Source organism: Harpia harpyja, chromosome 5 (assembly GCF_026419915.1).
Source record: "Harpia harpyja isolate bHarHar1 chromosome 5, bHarHar1 primary haplotype, whole genome shotgun sequence".
Taxonomy (NCBI): Eukaryota; Metazoa; Chordata; class Aves; order Accipitriformes; family Accipitridae; genus Harpia; species Harpia harpyja.
In genome coordinates, this window is record NC_068944.1 from 67,086,508 (window position 1) to 67,104,261 (window position 17,754).

The 17,754-nt window shown below is 40.1% G+C and overlaps 1 protein-coding gene across 5 annotated transcripts in view; it reads left to right on the forward strand.

Moving 5' to 3' along the window:
• The window catches only part of RNF139 (ring finger protein 139), a 41,882-nt gene that overhangs the window by 15,012 nt on the left and 9,116 nt on the right, over positions 1-17,754 (forward strand). For 2 of the 5 annotated variants that reach the window (XM_052787280.1, XM_052787281.1), the window contains one exon: positions 4,837-5,023. The gene's annotated coding sequence lies outside the window, so the exon portion shown is untranslated. Of the gene's footprint in view, positions 1-4,836; positions 5,024-6,381; positions 6,491-14,331; positions 17,450-17,754 lie in introns of those variants that run through there. The other 3 variants (XR_008235211.1, XR_008235219.1, XM_052787282.1) reach the window with 3 other exon arrangements.

Consider the following 17,754-nt stretch of genomic DNA (forward strand, 5'->3'; position numbering starts at 1 on the left):
AGATCCCAAGAGAATTATCATACCAAATTAGGCTATGCCAGTTAGATCCTTGATTATCTTGTCCAGTGTCTGATTGTCATCAGTGAGAAAGATATTAGGCAACAATGTGAAAAAGATAAATGTCATCTTAACCATGTGCCATTAATGGTTTCCTCATCTCCTGAAACATAGAAGTTCATATCCATTTTCCATATTCATATCCATGTCCAAATCCTCATCCACATAAATATTTAGCTCTTTTCAGCTGAGCTGTTTCATTCAGCAAAAATAAATTAATATAATATAATGCGATGTAATATAATATAATAGAATGTAACATAATTGGATGAAATTTAGCAAGTCCAAATGCCAGACTCTGCACCTGGGATGGAGTAACGCCAGGCACAAGTATAGACTGGGAGAGGAATGGCTGGAGAGCAGCCCTGCAGAAAGAGATCTGGGGGTGCTGGTCGACAGCAGGCTCAATACAAGTCAGCAGTGTGCCCTGGAAGCTGAGAGGGCAAACCCCATCCTGAGGTGCATCAAACACAGCACAACCAGCCGTCAAAAGAGGGGATTATCCCGCTGTATTCAGTGTTGGTGCGGCTTCACCTCGAATACTGTGTGCAGTTCTGGGCCCACAATTTGAGAAGGATGTTAAAGGCCTTCATCCAGAAGAGGGCAACAAAGCTGGTGGTAGGGCTGGAAGGCATGTCCTGTGAGGAGCGGCTAAGGACCCTGGGTTTGTCTAGTTTGGAGAAAGGAGGCTGAGGGGTGACCTCATTGCTCTCTACAGCTTCCTGAGGAGGGGACGTGGAGCGGGAGGTGCTGACCTCTTCTCCCTGGCATCCAGTGATAGGACGCGTGGGAATGGTTCAAAGCTGCACCAGAGGAGGTTTAGACTGGACATCAGGAAGCATTTCTTTACCGAGAGGGTGGTCAAACACTGGAACAGGCTTCCTAGAGAGGTGGTCGATGCCCCAAGCCTGTCAGTGTTTAAGAGGCATTTGGACAATGCCCTTAATAACATGCTTTAACTTGGTCAGCCCTGAACTGGTCAGGCAGTTGGACTAGATGATCTTTGTAGGTACCTTCGAACTGGAATAGTCTATCATATCATATAATATAATGTAATATTTACTGATACTTGCTTTTCTTTGACCCTATCCCAATTTCATCTTTTCCTGCTATATAACTCTATGAGTAAATGATAGGGAAACTCTTTTTTTTGAAGCCTCTGAAGTCCATGAATGAAGACAATTTTCTCTCCTTGACATATAATAAGATTCTTTTACTGACTGGCTTTATGCAACTGCATAGACGCAGTGCAGTAGTGACTGAACTCAACATCTTTCTTAACATACCTGTCCCCTCACTTCTTTTATCTGTGACTAATGGTGTCACTGTTCTTCCTGCCACCCACACTTTCTAAACTGGGTGTCATTTGTTTATTCCTTTTTTGGAGCACTTCCTTTTCACCATCATCTTCATTAATATAAAATTTCTCATTCTCAGCTTCACAGCCCTGCAGGATGCCCCATTAGCTTCCTTTTTCCCTTCTTCCTACATTCACTAACTGTCCCAATTCTTTTGTCTTTTCATTCTCATAATTCAAGTCTCAGAAGGAACTCCACCAGCACACCAGGGCCTTTCTCTGATGACCCACTCCACTCACACTTCTGGTCTGCAGTATCAAGAGAAACAGCTGGACTTAGAAATATCTTTTGGCTTGCATGCATCATCAGCCAGACACATGTGCGGGCAATAATATATAAATTGATGGTTTATGTGGCTACAAATATTTTAGGAACAGCAAATCACCCTTCAATTATTTTGATGTTGTGCTTGACATTTCATGTTATTTTTGCTAGTTGTGGAGGAGGGAAGATGGTGAGGGGGAGTGAAACCTACTGTCAATATTTTTCCTGTGAAGGTTCGTGGCATCTTTACCATTAACTGTCTTCAAACACTCCTAATTTTGAGATAATCACTTTACCGTGCATAGTGGGCTGAAAGGAATAGTGTATCTTTATGCAGATTTCATTAATTATTATGAAACTCAGAAGCTTATTTTTTGTACTGTGTGGTGGTTTCAAACTTGCTGTTCTCTAAATTTCCTTGCCCTGGAATATATTCTAATGTTGGAATGTCACTGCTGAATTTTTTTGTGGACTCTCATCAGAATCAGAAAGAACCCGTTAAAATGCAGTTGTTCAGACTTAGTTTCTGATGCTATGGAAGGATTCATTAGCACCTCAGCTGAATTCCAACCCAGAAGAGGAATTTTGGTTATGTGTGAAAATGAGACTCTTTAAGTTTTACCTTAGTTCCTATTTGTTTTTAAGACACCCCTGTGGGGAAAGAAGAAAGCAGTTTTCTCAGCTTTTGCTGTGGACATTCAGTTTTACAGATTCTAAATTGATGGAATGTGTTCCTGCTTGTTTACTGACAGAAATATCCCATACTAAATTAGCTCATTCCAAATCTCTTCTTCTGTTATCTGCCATGAAGCTCCAGTGTCCAAGTCAATGATACTGTATTAGCAGCTGAAATGGTTTAAAGCAATCTGAAAATGTGGGATTTTATAGGAATTTATTCTTTCTACTTAAAGTGGTTTTCTAATTACTTCTGGGAAAGCAACAGAGGAACTTGAATGTGTTACATTAGAGAGGATAATATCTGTGGCACATGTGATGCTGCCAGGTGATACTCTGCAATAACTTTATCCACAGTAAGTTAAGGTTAGCCACATGTTACAGTGGAGAAAGACCAACCTACTCCATTCAGTCATCTCAGGAGGCTGAGGCTGTTGCATACAATTACTTCTGGTCTGATCCTGGGTGGGCAGCAGAGAAAGAGGAGCAAGGAGGATTACAGCCTGAGGTCTTCCAGACCCCAGTCCAAGCCTGCAGTAGCTGAGACAAAGAAGAGGCTGGGCAAGGACTAAAAAGATGCTGAAGTTTATGTGGGGTACACCCAAAGGTGACCAGTGCAGACAGGTCACTCCACTCTTCAGAAGCCATCTAAGAGGCCAGTGTTGACATGGCTAATGATGCACCTCTCAGATGTGTTTCTATCCCCAGCCTGCAAAGCCCAAACAGTCCGTGCAGCTGCAGAGCACGGTGCCTATACCTACATCCATTAGCAGCTGGAGACATCAGCTTGCAGCCTCAGAGCCCAGCCACTTGGGAGCCACTGTGCATGGTCCTCTGCCTTCGTTTTATTTTAAAAGCAAGTAAAGCCTCAGTAGGAGTTTGTTTTTCTTTCATGTCAACAATCGACAGCCATCACAGTTTTTGCAACACCTGATGAGTTAACAAAGACGATGGGAGAGAGGCATTACTCAGATCTGCATCCAGCCATTACGCTGGCCTGGAGAAGGGGAGGAGGGCTCTGAAGGCTCACACCCATCAAGTGACATGGAACCACACCACACCAGGGAGTACCAAAACTGCAGCTGCTACCCTCTCATCCTCCCCCAGGAGAACCACCTTGCCAGGAAATCCGTGCCAGCCTGGAACTGACTCCAGCAGACAAAACAAGTGGTAGGAATGGAAGGAGACATTAACACAAAATCCTGCCCCAGTGAATTAAGTTGCAAAATTCTCATTACTTCAAGGGACCAAGATGTTATACCTTGCACTCAGCTGTGGGCCTATGTCTTAAAATGATTAGGAGAGGCTCGGCAATCGCTTTCAATAGCCCATTATGAGATAAATGAATCCTAAAAACCTGCTGGCTCCCACCTCTTGCTGTAACTGCTTGCTTAAGCTAATCTTCCTGCTTTACATAAGTGAAGATTAAAAAGGATGGTAAAAAGCAGCTAATAGCTAAGGAAGGAGGTTTTCTTTCTCTTCCTGGTTATAGTTCAGCTTATTTTATTACCTTATTTATCATCTCTAATGATGTCTAAGCACACATGGAAGTGGGGGGCATTTAGGAAACAGCAAATTGGTCCTTGCTCCAACCACCTCTCTGTACATGGCAGCAGAGGTGATTGATAGTGTGTCCCAGAATGGGAACTTAATGGACTTATCTGGTGGAATAGTACTTTTCAGGGACGAAGAAGTGAGAACAAGATGTTTCATATGGCTAATTGCTTAAATAATGTGAACACTAGATGAGTTTGAAAACGGCTTGAATGAGAAATTGTGCAGAGGCAAGGAGAGTATATGACTCACTTTCCTTGTCTAACATTATAGTAAAAAGCTGCCAGGTATTTGGTGCTAGAAAGTAACAGTTAGTGTATTAAACTTTGTGGTAGTGGTTGGTTAGAGGCAAAACCAACTCTGTGTAACAACATTTACTGTTGTATTCTGAATTCTTGGACACAAAGTGTTTGACTGAAAAGAGAAGAAATTCATACTTATTATGTGCAGATACTTACTGTACTTATCATAGAAAGCAGACAACTTTCTGGGAAATGAAGGGTGAAATACCTCTCCACATAAATCACTGGGAATTCTTCTGTCAACTTCAATGAAGCAATCCAAAGACATTAAGAGATGAAGAAAATTAGCATAATCAGCTCATGTTGTTTAATCCCCCTAGTCCAACCCAGGAACATTCTCTGTGTGTTATTGGTTAACACTTTTATCCTGGCCAGGTTTATATGACCTGTAATTTCCCTGTTGTTAACTGTCAGATAGCTCACAATGTGCATCTTAGATTTTATAGAAAGATGCACTGCGCACAATATATTTTAGAAGTATAGTTACATTAAGTATAATGGAGAAAGGATAGTGCAGAGAAATATAGGAGCTACAAAAGAAAATGCTTTCAAATCTGATTATTTTATACAGGTATGCGTATACAGGTATAATACGCATATATTTTTTATTACTTCCTTTAAAAAAGCTGCTAAGATTTGATAGTGACTGGAGCGATGACCAGGATGGAGATCAGTGATGGACGACAGACTGAAGAACACAACTGGAGAAGGAGGGCTTGTAGTAGGAGATATATCAGAAAACTAAGGAATCTGTTGAAAACGGTGATGTTTCCAAAAGACAGCATGAGTACTGAAGGCTCAGAACTACCACAGGTAAGAAAATCAGCTTCTCTTAAGTATTTATGTCTCACTTAAGTAATTCTTGGCACCTATCACTATAATGTTTATGTCAGAGACATAAAGTCCTATTGGACTTAATTTCAAATAAAAGAGCTGCAAATCCTATCCCTCAGTTCATTCAATTTCCACTGACTAAGGTGAAATCACTGACAGGTAGCTTCCATCTGAAATGAACTGAATATGCACTGTTTGCAGACCAGGCAGTGCACACCACAGTATTACTAGAACAGAAATTTGATACAAATTACCTCTATTAATGAAATGCTTGCTGTTACAGTACAAGAAAGCAAGTTAAATGGCAGTTGTTCTTGTCATTTTCTCTTGAGCTGAAGAAAAACATTTAGATTTAGATACCTCTCCTTGATTTTGTGTCATCAAACACAAATAATGTAAATTCTGTAGAAACTTTCCCCATTTGTCATGGACTCAGCTGGTTTTCTTAATTCCACTGAGCTCAACAATATGACAACAGCTGATAATTTGGCCTTATGGCCAAATGTTATTCCATTATATAAAATCTGAAAGAGGAAAATGTAAAAACAGTGTATTATGCCAGGTGCTGAGACAAAAATCTTTACAGAAATGGAATATTGATTAAATTTGGCAACATAACTTGGGTGGGAACAGGAATGGGTGGTTCAAAATGGCTCTAAGAATGCTGAACAAATATGAAACAATACCAAAGCTATAGGTGGTCTCTGTATAACAGACTTTGGGCAATGGCTACAATTACTTTGTATTTTCTAGAGATTACTTTGGCTTTGGAATACACAAAGTTCACACACATACCTATGAATCATTTTTCAGTGGCACATTTATAATTCTCACAGATGTTGTCTTCCAAGACAAGAAGAAAAACATTCCAGTCATGACAGTTTCTATTTGTAAACTGGCTTCTGAAAAAAAAGCAAGCAAACAAACAAAGTGCTACAAAAATCTGAGGCAGAGAGACAATAATAATGGAATGGGCCACTCAGTCCTTGATAGTCCCATACATTACTCTGAGGTCTAATGTATCCAAGCTCTTTCCATGGCTTTGTTCCCCTTCTCCCACCATCACCAACAGCATGCATGGTTAAGAGTATGAGCCAGTCAGACCATATGACACTTGTTTTTTCCTGTGAAGAGCCTCACTGAAAGGGATTACAGGGGTTTTTCAGGATTGTTTTTTTTTTTTTTATTTCAGTATTTTGCTTTTGTTAAAAAGTCCAATTCTGACTCCCAAGAAATATTCCTTCCAGTTAAAAAAAGATAATGGAAAAGTTACTGAAGCTGTTAGCTTCTATAGTTACAATCTTTACATATGTGAACTGCAAGTTTTTTGGACACAGATGATGAAAAGCAGCATAATCAAGTTGTCAAAGGATGTCCACCACTGCTCAATGAGGTGGATCTGTCCTTACCCCTGCTTCTTGTTCATGATCCCATCCTCTTCCTCAGGCAAGCAGTTGCAATTGTGTGTTCAAGTGATAATCCAAATTAGGGAACTAATCTGGGGGGGAAAAAAGGATGCTCAGTCCATAGTCTGGTTCATTCTATAGCCACATGAGCTCCATGCTGGGATAAAGGGAGGCCACTGAACCGTGTTGCCAGGAGATAAAACACGGGACCACCCATTTCACCAGCAGCACAGAAGTCCATCAGTTCAAACAGATCAAGAAAGTTTACCCAGATGGCCTGATCCAAATCCTGCTAAAGCCAGTGCAAGCACTACACATCATCTCCTGTTTGAAAGGATTTCAGAGATGGTTGACGGGAGAGAGCATGACTCATACAGCAGCACTACAGACACCCTGGCTGAAACACCTGGGAATATTAGGAGGGGGCATTCAGGAGATAGAGCTGCTCCTTGAAAAGGTTTCTCACAGCACGGAGCAGTAAGGAGTGAATCCTGTTTAATTAGACTCTGGGTAGGGACCAAGAATTTGGCTCTCAGAAAGGAGAATACAGCATATTTTTTGCTGACATTGCAAACAAAGATCCTTTTGTAAGAATTGTCATGCCAGACAAATATATTTTCCATAGTTGGTATCTGAAGACTTTATCTGGGGAAAACTGAGGGTGCAATTCCAGAAACGTTTCTTCAAAAGCAGTACCAGCACATGGCTTGTGTGGAAACACTGTGCTGGACTGAGGAACTGCCCAGCCAGTAGAAGGGAAACATTTTTTCCTTCCAGATTTTTTTCCAGGATGCCTTTTCCAGTTCAATGCACCATGAAACGATGCTGTGTAGCTGAATAGAATAGGACAGAACAGAACACATCATAGTGGCATAATACAAATGTTAGAAACACTCCATCATTTTCTGTGTAGATATTAATTATGAATGTTCAGTCAGTACACTGATGCAAGTTATTAAATAGGTATTCGTAGTAATTTTGATTCAATTCATCACCATCTGCTATTACCAGAAATATCAATATGCTAAGTTGTTTGAAATGAATAACGACTATCCATACTCTTGCTATACTAGGATAAAAGCATCAAGAATATTCCTTTTAGCTATTTTTCTACCCTGCTGTTGTAAAAACCATCAGTGGCAGAATTTCCACAACTCACTAGAAAGCTCATCTCTGTGCTGAGCTGCCTTTGTAGATGGAAAGCTGTCTGTAACACCTAATTGAATAATCCTTTACTGCATATTATGTCATCCTCTTTTTTTCCTGCCCTCAAAGGTAATGCAGAAAATGTGATCACCACTGGACACTTTTTCCTCAAAAAATCAACTGGTATATGGATATGTTTTTGTTTGAAGGCTGCAGTGCTTTTAATGAAAAGAAATAAATCTTATATTACATGAAGTAATGAGGCTGAGGGGGCTATGCCTTCTTCTTCAATCTCATGTATAACACCATCCTTTGCAGGAATATTTGAAACTTCTTGTAAGGCTGCAGTATTTTCAAATAAGCAGAAAAAAATCTATTATTCCTGTACCCTTTCCACATATACTTTTGAGTACTGAAACATCTAAAGCTTCCATTTCATTCCTTGTTCATGACAATCCTAGCTGCTCAGAATATGCGTATGGAAATCAAGTTAACAAAAGTCTTAGCCATAATGAAAATGCATGGAAAAAACCCCTTTCCCCTCTTTGTGGTATGTTCTATTCTGTTTGTATCAGCTGCCTTTCCCAAAAATGCTTCCCCGCTCTTTAGCTCCACTGCAAACAAAGTGATTGTATAGACCGGAGTTTTTGGACAGCCTTAGTGTTTCAGCCCACCCTGAGCAATGACGGAAGACTGAACTTCCATTCAGATCCATTCTCTGTCTGGTCCGTAAGTGAATGTAGCTCCTGGGTGACCTGGTCTGAAGATTCCAATGCAAGCGTTAGCAGTACTCAAACAGCACACTTCTGCACCATTGTGTACAGTCACTACCGTGTGCGCAGGTCACGACTGAAATGTAGATTGAAGCCCACAATACCACCCCACCAAAAAAAGTCTGCGGCAATGGGAAATATTTTGAGCCTTTGAATCTCCTGTTGAAACTGCACATCCACAATTAATCAAATTCTTAATTTAAGACTCTTGGATTCCTCACTAGTAGCAACTTCTCACATAGCTTCCTCAGCATTCCTGTTACCACCTCCATTGACACAGGAGGCTCATTCTGTCCTGGAGAACAATGACTTGGCTTCAGTTAGTCACACATCTGTGACATCTTAGCTGGATTACAGTGATATAACAAGTCTGGCCCTAAAACCTTTGACAAATGTCTATGTAATATTACCGCATCTCGTCACAACCCTGTCCTTTGCTCCCTATGCCAGTTTCCATTACAAAATGTAATTACGTTCAGGACCTCTGTCCTGACCTTTGGGGGAACCGGTGACCTGTGCCCAGGATATCTGAAAGATCAGCTAAAGCCTACAAATGAAAATCACTGTTAGCAGTTCACCTCTCTAGTAGAGTGGAGTATCTAAAAATTACAGTAAAGCTCCTTGGTCTAGAAAGTCACATTTCTTGCAGTCCCGCTCCAAAACCATGAAATGATCTCCCATAAGTTCAGAGACATTATGAGCATCATGACATTTGGCTCTAAGCGGCATGTGTATTTCTTCAACTTAGTCTTCTCTATGAACGCAGAGTATTTCCACACTGAGGAATGCCAGGTCAGTGAATGGGAACTTTGTGGAAACTGAATGTTCAGCCCCTACTGGGAAGCAAGTACTTTGCTCTCCTAAATTTGCACTTCTAGCCAACTCAAAAATGAGTTGATAAACTAAGAGCTTTATCCAGTTACCAATGGCTGAAACACTAGGCAGAATTATTCTACTTCTAAGAAAGTAAAAGGACTGCTTGCAGTTCTGGAAAGGATTCAGAAATTGTGAGTCTTTGATAAATGAGAGGGGAAAGTGTCAAACTGTAAAGCAGCATCTAAATTCATTGCATGCTAATCCTTGCCCCTCCCCATGCCAAAGTTATGGAAGGAAAGAAGGACATAGTAACAGAGCAGAGCAAAGCAAAGAATTAACAGTGGATTATAATTCACTGTCATTTCATAAGGCAAGAAAAGACCTCTCCTGCCAGTTGTGAGAGTGGATGCTGGATCGGAAAGCCCAGGATTGGGAGGAGGCGTTGGGTTAATACTTGTAACCTAATTGTGTGGGATTCTTCCGTGGCTTTTTCAGACCTGTGCTATTACAGAGCCAGACACTAAATGTGGGGCAGCACAGGTGCAAGACTGGCACCGTGCTGCGTCACTCGGGAGCACGTCCCACATCAGTGATGCCAGTGGGGTCAGAGGGGCTTGCCTCCCCAAGCGCTTCTTCCCTCCCCCTGTACACGTGCAGCTGTCAATTATTGCAGGTTTTGTTATCTTTTGTTATCTTACAGTTTAATCATTACAAGGATAATGAAAATAATGTTAACATTTCTAGTCTTGACTGTGAATTACTTTATTCTTGCAAGCAGAACACCTGCCTGTTTGGCACACTTTCCTTCCTCCCACAAAACACGCCTGCCATCTTCTGGCCAGGCCACCAAGCGTCTAGGGGCTGGCTGGAAATGCACTTTGAAGTGTCTGTACTGAATGGGTTTTTCCAGCTGTTAACGCAACCAGCCAAGCAAGCAGGTTGAAATTACATTTTGCTTTGGGATGTGAAGTTCCCCTGACACAGAAGAATTGAGCTTTCAGGCTGTGCAAAACTCCTCTGTCTTAGTTCGTAAGGATTTGCGTGAGTTTTTCCTTTTACCTTCATACCTGCAAATACCCTGAGAGTTTCATTTACTCCAAGTCTAAAGGAGACATTCAGCCAAAAGAGCCATTATTATGCTGCTTTTACATTTAAATCACAAGTTTCAGTGGCTTTTATAGGAAACCAATGTTGGTTCCAAACTGGAATTATGGTTTTCATGAATATTTATTAAACATCAACATTGCAGTGAAAAGTGAGGCTGAGCAAAGTTCATGTGGTGTCAGGTTCCAACGCAAATATTTGATGTGGCTCTAATCAAAGCCAATGCTACAGTTTGCTGTCACCTTAGGAAGCTTCAAGGAATTTGCTAACTGAGAGTAAAACCTTGTTCAGAAGTCAAGCATTAAATTCTGAACACAATTCTTTGCTCCTCACGATCTTCAAAACAAAGCTGAATCTCTTTCTGAAGAACATGAGTTATTTTAGGTATAAGAACTACTGTTTGCTACTTCACAGCCTGTTATGCAGAACTTGAGATTACATGATAATAAATACTCCCTTTAAAGTCTATGACTAATACACAAGAGCAGAATTATGAGATTTTTTTTTTCCCAAGTTAAAGCCATCCTATAGGAAAATGGAATATAAAAATCAAAACACTTCACAAACTGCATTGCATTAATGAAACTAAGAGAAAAGTGGGAAAAGGCTGTGATGATGTTTGCAAAACAGGACACTGATCTGCATTTTTTTTTTCAATATCAGATGTAGTACACAGTATATCTTTATAATATACGCACATAATCTACATCTTACATGCATATTATACATATCAATGCAAATAATATTGAATCTTAAAAAGAAATACTTGAATTGCTCAGAATTTTTCTATTTTCAGTGCTTCGGTATTACAATATAAAACTGGTTCATAAAACAGAAATTCTGTGCTCCACATCACTTGCAGTTAAGAGGGATAGGGTGGGAACTGGAACCACCTATACAAGCACGTGAAAAAAATCAGTCAGGTTAGTTTCAGCACCCTCCTAAAATTTACGAGGCCACTTCTTACATCATTGATGGAGGCTGTGCTATCCAGCCCTTAGTGGTAAACTTCCTCTCACCCAGCTTAAGTCAAATGAAGGGCTGGAAACCATCCAGCCTTCCTGGATAGGCCATCAGGAGATGTCTTCTCTGACATCTCTGGAGGAGTCCAGCTCTTCAAAGACAAGTGTCTGAGACAATGGGTGTCTGTCTGTCTTCACTGATTTCTCAAGAAGCCTGGATAGTTAACATAGAGTAGGCTTTCAGAGAGCCGTCAGCCGAGAGGAACCCTACCCCAGGCATCTCGAGATGGTGATAAAACCGAAGAGCTGAAATGCCTTTGAATGAGCTTATTTCTCTTCATTAACAGAGGAAGTGAGGCTGACTGGATGTCCAGCTTCAACTCTTCAACATCAGGCAAAATCTGCTGGACATTAGTCCAGATTTCGGCATCAACCCCATGAAATTTATCACCGTTTCTAGTAAAGTCTGGATTTCCCTGGGAGAAGAAAGGCTAGACGGGTCATCACTCTGTATGACAAATCACTTACACTCTACTTCATGTGAGACAAAACTGTGCTACCCTCTTCCTCCCACCCCCTCATCAAGACGGTAGCTATACGCAGTCCGAATTACACTAATCCCTCTAACCCAGCCCCGTGCATGGTTAATACTCAGACCTGTCTTTTTGCCGACTAGATTCAATGATTTACAAACACATTGCTGAAGGCTTTTCATGGGAGCAATGTTAGGATCCTCCTCTACCAGGGAGGATCTTCCAAGAAGACCACATTTTCTGCTGTGGCAGGTCTAGTTTCCAGTATAATTTCACATTCTCTCTACTTTTGTCTCTCACATGTTGTCTGTGAACAAATATCTCCCAGATCAGCTCTTCTGAAGACTGAAATAATCCTGAGAGATGTGTCGTTTTTAGCTAAAACCAGAAAATTCTTTACAGTATGCTTAATTAATAAAAAAAAAAGCTACAATACAGAGCAGCTGACACTTTCAATTGGTTTTAACTAGTTTTATATTAGCTAACTGGTGTTACCTAACTAGAAGTGGTCTCACTGGTGACCAGCAGTACAAATCAGGCCTGTGAGCCATCTCAGTTATCAGGAACTAGCTAAATTTAGTAGCCCACAGATTAGCAAATAGCTCCTGTTTGGGGCTGCGTATGCAAAGGGCAGGGGGGGCAGGGTTGTTCTGCATGTGACTTCAGAAAACCGAGCTTTTCCACTACGATTTTTTTCTGCTAAGGCTTTGTACTGGTAGTGGAGTTCAGCGAGACCGGCAATTACAGTGTGAACCTCAAGATGGCTTGGTAACATTGAACATGGTCCTACTGAGAAGCAGAGGAACGCTCTGGTAGACAAGGCTCAGCCCAGTCATGACAGGGAGATTAATGTTTCCACAGCTGGGATTCCCTCTACAAGGCAGGATTTTTCAGGAAGACCACATTTTCTGCTGTCGTATGGCTAGCTTCCAGTTTAATTCTGATTCTCTCCACTTTTGTCTTTCACACAACAAGTAGTATAAATGAATGTTGAGCCCCAGGCTGAAGGAACCTGCCTTGCTCTTTGTTATTTCACTTTGTAACTTGGGGGTTCTACAACTGTATTCCAGATGTTGCTAAATATCTGAAAGAAACAGTTCTACAAGGCCTTTGTTTTCTGTATATTGAATTAGAATAGCCAGATCTTGCCCTTCAGCTGTACAACTCACCGCGTGCAGCCAAGCATCACCTCGTTAAGGGGAAAAAAAGTTGAGTGTAATGTATAATTATTTTCGCTAGCTATAAAAAACAACTATATGTACAGCTGCTATTTAATTTGTGGTTTCAAAGGGAAAATTTTCATTAATTAGGTTAAAAATTAACACTGGATCTGCTTTTTATTTATGACATTTACAGCTGTATAACACAAAGCATGGCTGAGGTCAGAGAATGTGCTACGACGGCAGCATTTGCTCTTCCATGTACTCCACAGAAAATATCACAATTATTTCTATTTCTCCCTCTCACTCAGGCACACCATTTCTGAACTGTTGTCTGGCATTTGAAAAAATGAGCTGCACCAGCTGTCAGGCTTTTCCAGCTTCCCACCTGTTTTAGCAAAGACACATTTTTCTTTGAACAAATAGATATTGAGCTCACAAGAAGTAATAGCCAAGAACAGCTACAGAACAAAAACTAATATTAAAATCCACAAAAATACTGAATATCAATTCCTAGGACAAATTTCTAGCATCTGCTCTGTAAATAAAAGATACTGTAAATATATTTCACTACTTTTAACATTCCAGAGTTATTTTTACTGAGTATGTAATTTGTAGTAAAGCACGCTGCCTTTTCTACTATGGATTAATAACAGGATTGGGGGGGGGGAGAGGGGGCGGGGCTGGGAAAACCATTAGGAAAGGGTATGATATCCAACAGGCAAGCACATTATATTGCCTGTCTCAAGCAAGATGCACTCAAACAATCAAAAATCATGGCAGGAGAAAAAGGCATACTTGGCAATAACAAAAGAAAGGAGCTTTATTAATTTTTTCTTTTTGCTTGCTTAGTTAAGTCTTTCAAGCAGGTCTGAAATACATAGCGGCTCTGGAAAAGAAAGCAAACCTCTGCAGCAGAAGCCACAATGTGTGTGTGTGGCGAGTTGTGAAAGACAGACATTTCTCCATGTCGTCCTTGGAAAACAAAAGAACAACAACAAAACCAGTATAGGCGAAGGATCAGGGAGGAGCGATCTTCAGTGGTGCATTTCCCAAAGGCCCCAGCACAGAGGAGAACTGGAGCCAAGAAAGCCAGAGGTGAGTGCTGCCCTCAGCACGGCACCTCGGGCAGGAGCTGGGCAGCAGAGCTCTGGCTGGCAACTGGCCGGCGTTGTCCACCTCTGCCGTCCTCTCGGAGAGAAGAGGTCCGTGGCGGGCAGTACACCTCTCCTGTAGCCAGAGAGACACCAGGAAGGGGGGTGCAGTCCTCAGACATAATCCGTGTCCCTTTCTTTTCTTGTCTCCTTGCTAAGTATGCTGGTCATAGTTAGGAAATGAGATAAATATGCCAGTGAGCAACTGTTAATACAATTCGTTCTCTTACCAGCCTTTTTTCACAGGAGACAAAACCCAAAGGCTCTTTCTCTGGACAGTTTTACAGAAAACTGTAAAGCCATGAACAGCAAGGCCTAATGCATTTCTTCACAATCATCTCTTTAAAGAGAATGAGAAAGTTTGTCATTAAAAGAATATGGGGAAAATTACAGAACTAAGAGATTTTCCTCATGCAGATGATGCACTTGTAAGTCTTGTCTCCTGTCAGAGATGACCCAAGACTCATCCCCGTGTTTTGACTCTCCAGCGCATGCCTTGCTTTGTCAAGACAGAAAACTCTTCCAGGCATTTGGAACTTTCCAAGTGAGTGTTCTCTTCAAGTAACAAGCATAAAACCACCATCCTCCATTGAGGGAAAGGGAAAGAGAATGAGTGCTCATGTGTTACACACACTGTCACTTCATGCAGATCTGAAATCAAAATTGATCTTTCACACAAACAAGTTATTACAATTTATTTTGTCAAATATTTACTGTGAGTAAATTGCTTTCTGCCTTCTTAGCTTCTTTTAAGAAATGCTATCTAAGCTCATGGTATTTAGCTGTAGGGAAGGAATAAAACCCAAACTTAATACAATAACTAATCTTAAACACATTAACTCTTATAAGGAAATTCTTAATATATTGAAAAGGTCCCTGTGTCAATAACAACATTTACAGGTTTTACCTTAGCTTTTCAAATGTTATCTTGATTTGCTCTTTTTCTCTTCAGAAGAAGACACAGATGCAAACTATTCTTGGGTAAAGACTACCGATGTCTTTAATTGTAGTATTAAAACCAGTCATGTGAGCGTAAATCGTTTCCATTGAACCTTAAGTAGTAATACATTAGTCTTTAAATATTTTGCAAGTACCACATTGGAAGCATCACATACGAAAGTCTATCTATACCTAACTGCAGAACAACAAGTTATACATAGGAAAGTCAACACATCTATCTGCATTAGCTGGCAATTCATTCTCATTAGTAGCACACACACTGACAAAGCGCGAACACTGCGTTCAGGCAGGCAGAACTGATGACACAAGCTGTCCTCCGCAGGAGGTAATGAGCAGCTTCACCAAGGCACAGCTGGGGGTCACCCACATGCTGAATCCACCAAAGCCTATGTTAATACAACACTGATATTTGGCTTTTAAAAAAATGCCGATTGGTCTCTTTTATGCTAGAATATCATCCTAGGAGAAGAAAATCCACTTTAGGTTCCTTTCATGACTCTTGGTTTTTGTTTCAGTCCAAAATATAGACATCCTTACTGGCTGTAATGAAAAAGCTGCTATGACAAAATGAAAGATAACCTGTACAGAGCTTTATTCTTCTATAAAGAATGCAAAATGATACTGGGTAATTCACCGCAAAAGGTATCTAGGAAGGAGAAATGAAATTTGGAAATAGTTAATGGATTGCTACGTTCATTGCAACCTAAAACCAATTTTTGACATGCACATTTTGCACTGTTTTTCTTGGCAGCCAACTGTTTTCATTCTTACAAAATTTATTGTATCAGGCTAAATCTACATGTGGTATTCCAAGGCAAAGATATCGTGTGTATTTAAAGCTTTTCAGGATCTTGTAGTTAGAAAAAGCCCCAGTACTCTAAAACCTTCCCTGCATTTTTATTCTTTTCACTTATAAAAATGGGATTTTTGCAAGACCATGTGATTTGGTAGTATCTGATGTAAGCATTGGTGCTAATCCAGTCAAGCTTTTGGGTTGAAGGGCTCATGAGAGCAATTAAGGAAAAGGAGGAGTTTTAAAAACTCAAAAGTTGTTTTGCCAAAAAAGTTGTTCTAGATGTGGCCATCCTATATGGGCACAGACCCTAAACATGGCCTCGGCAGAGTGGTATAGAAAATACGCAGCTCTACCATTCCGTAAGATAATAAAGATTGCTTTATGTCCAGTTATTTCAGTGCGTGCTAGTTACACAGCTGTAGTTTAACAAAACCATCAGATGCTGCTCTTGATAATTTGTATTTATGCAGTTCCTGTGGTTCTAAAAATATCAAAATTGAAAAATGTTAACAGCTTTTGAAAAAACTGTATGAATTTTGACCACTTTGAGCTGTCAAAAAAATCCCCAAAATCATTTTTACATGACTGAGAGCAAACCCCCAACCTTCTGCCACATGCCGTATAGAACGCCAAAGAATTCCAGTGACTTGTTATTGAAATAAATTGATCTGTGACTTTCTGACTCATAGCCTGATACAGGAGGTGTATTAAATTATTCGGAAAGCATTTTCGAGTGTTAAGTTCTTATTTATTACGAAACAGCTCCCTAGGGCATGTTCTTCTGCGCTGCCTTGTCACGGGGTGTAGGCTTGACACTCGACATGTTTACCAAGTCAGGTACACGCAGCCACAACGACACATGGAACAACCTTCACCTTGGAGTTCAGGACTATTTGCCCTTAACAGTTAATCTATGTAGACAAATAAAGGATATAAATAATATAATAAAGGCTTAATTTGTATGTTAGTTTATGAACAAAAAATTGCAGAAGTCCCCAACTAAGAAAACTTTTTTTTGTACGAGTATTAATATGAATTTACTTAGAATAGGATTTAACCCCCAGATTTACAAAGAAGTGGAGACTGCATTTAACCCTAGAAATAATACGACAAGTTTTCCTGAATTTGTATATATAACTGAAGTGAATTCAGTAGTTATGCTTGCATAACAAAGTTGAATTTGGTTTATTATTCCACATTTGAAACTATGCAGTACAAATTGCAAAATTAAAAATATCCAGTAGGTGTCATCTTCCTACATATTGTAGGTATGATAATCAAGTTTAGATTTTTTTTTTTAACTGAAATGAAAAGTACGAGTCTTAGACACTGCAACAAGTTTTCTGAAGAACGCGCGTAAAAAATGTATGAATTTGATCTGATACGCTTTACTAACACTAGGATTTCTGGAATATTTGCAACCTGGAACTGTTTATGCACAAAATGATTTGCAGATATCCATGACTGTACTTACATGCCTAAATAAGATCTGTAAAATATGCCTGTAAATGCACGTTATTTAAACCTGAAAATCCATTTAATGGATTCCATTTAATCCATGTGTCCTTAAAGCAATATAAATATGTACTACAGCATTGCCTCTGATCCTGAAGCCTGTGTTGCAAATATAGACTTAAGATCCTCTTTACTGATGAGGATATTTAACGAAGCTGGATGGGCCTCAGGAGGGCAGGGAATTCCATTTCCATAAACGGTGTTTCAAGTTGTTGATTTCTTGAAATTGCACCTCATATAAATATTTTCATGCGCATTATTGAGCATTATCAAGTACCCAGATCTGCTTGATTTACATTGCTTTTCATTTCAGACCAAATACTTTTATTTATATTCAGCAGCTTCATAGTTAGTTGAGGGGTAAAATTATCCAGGCAAGCCTGAA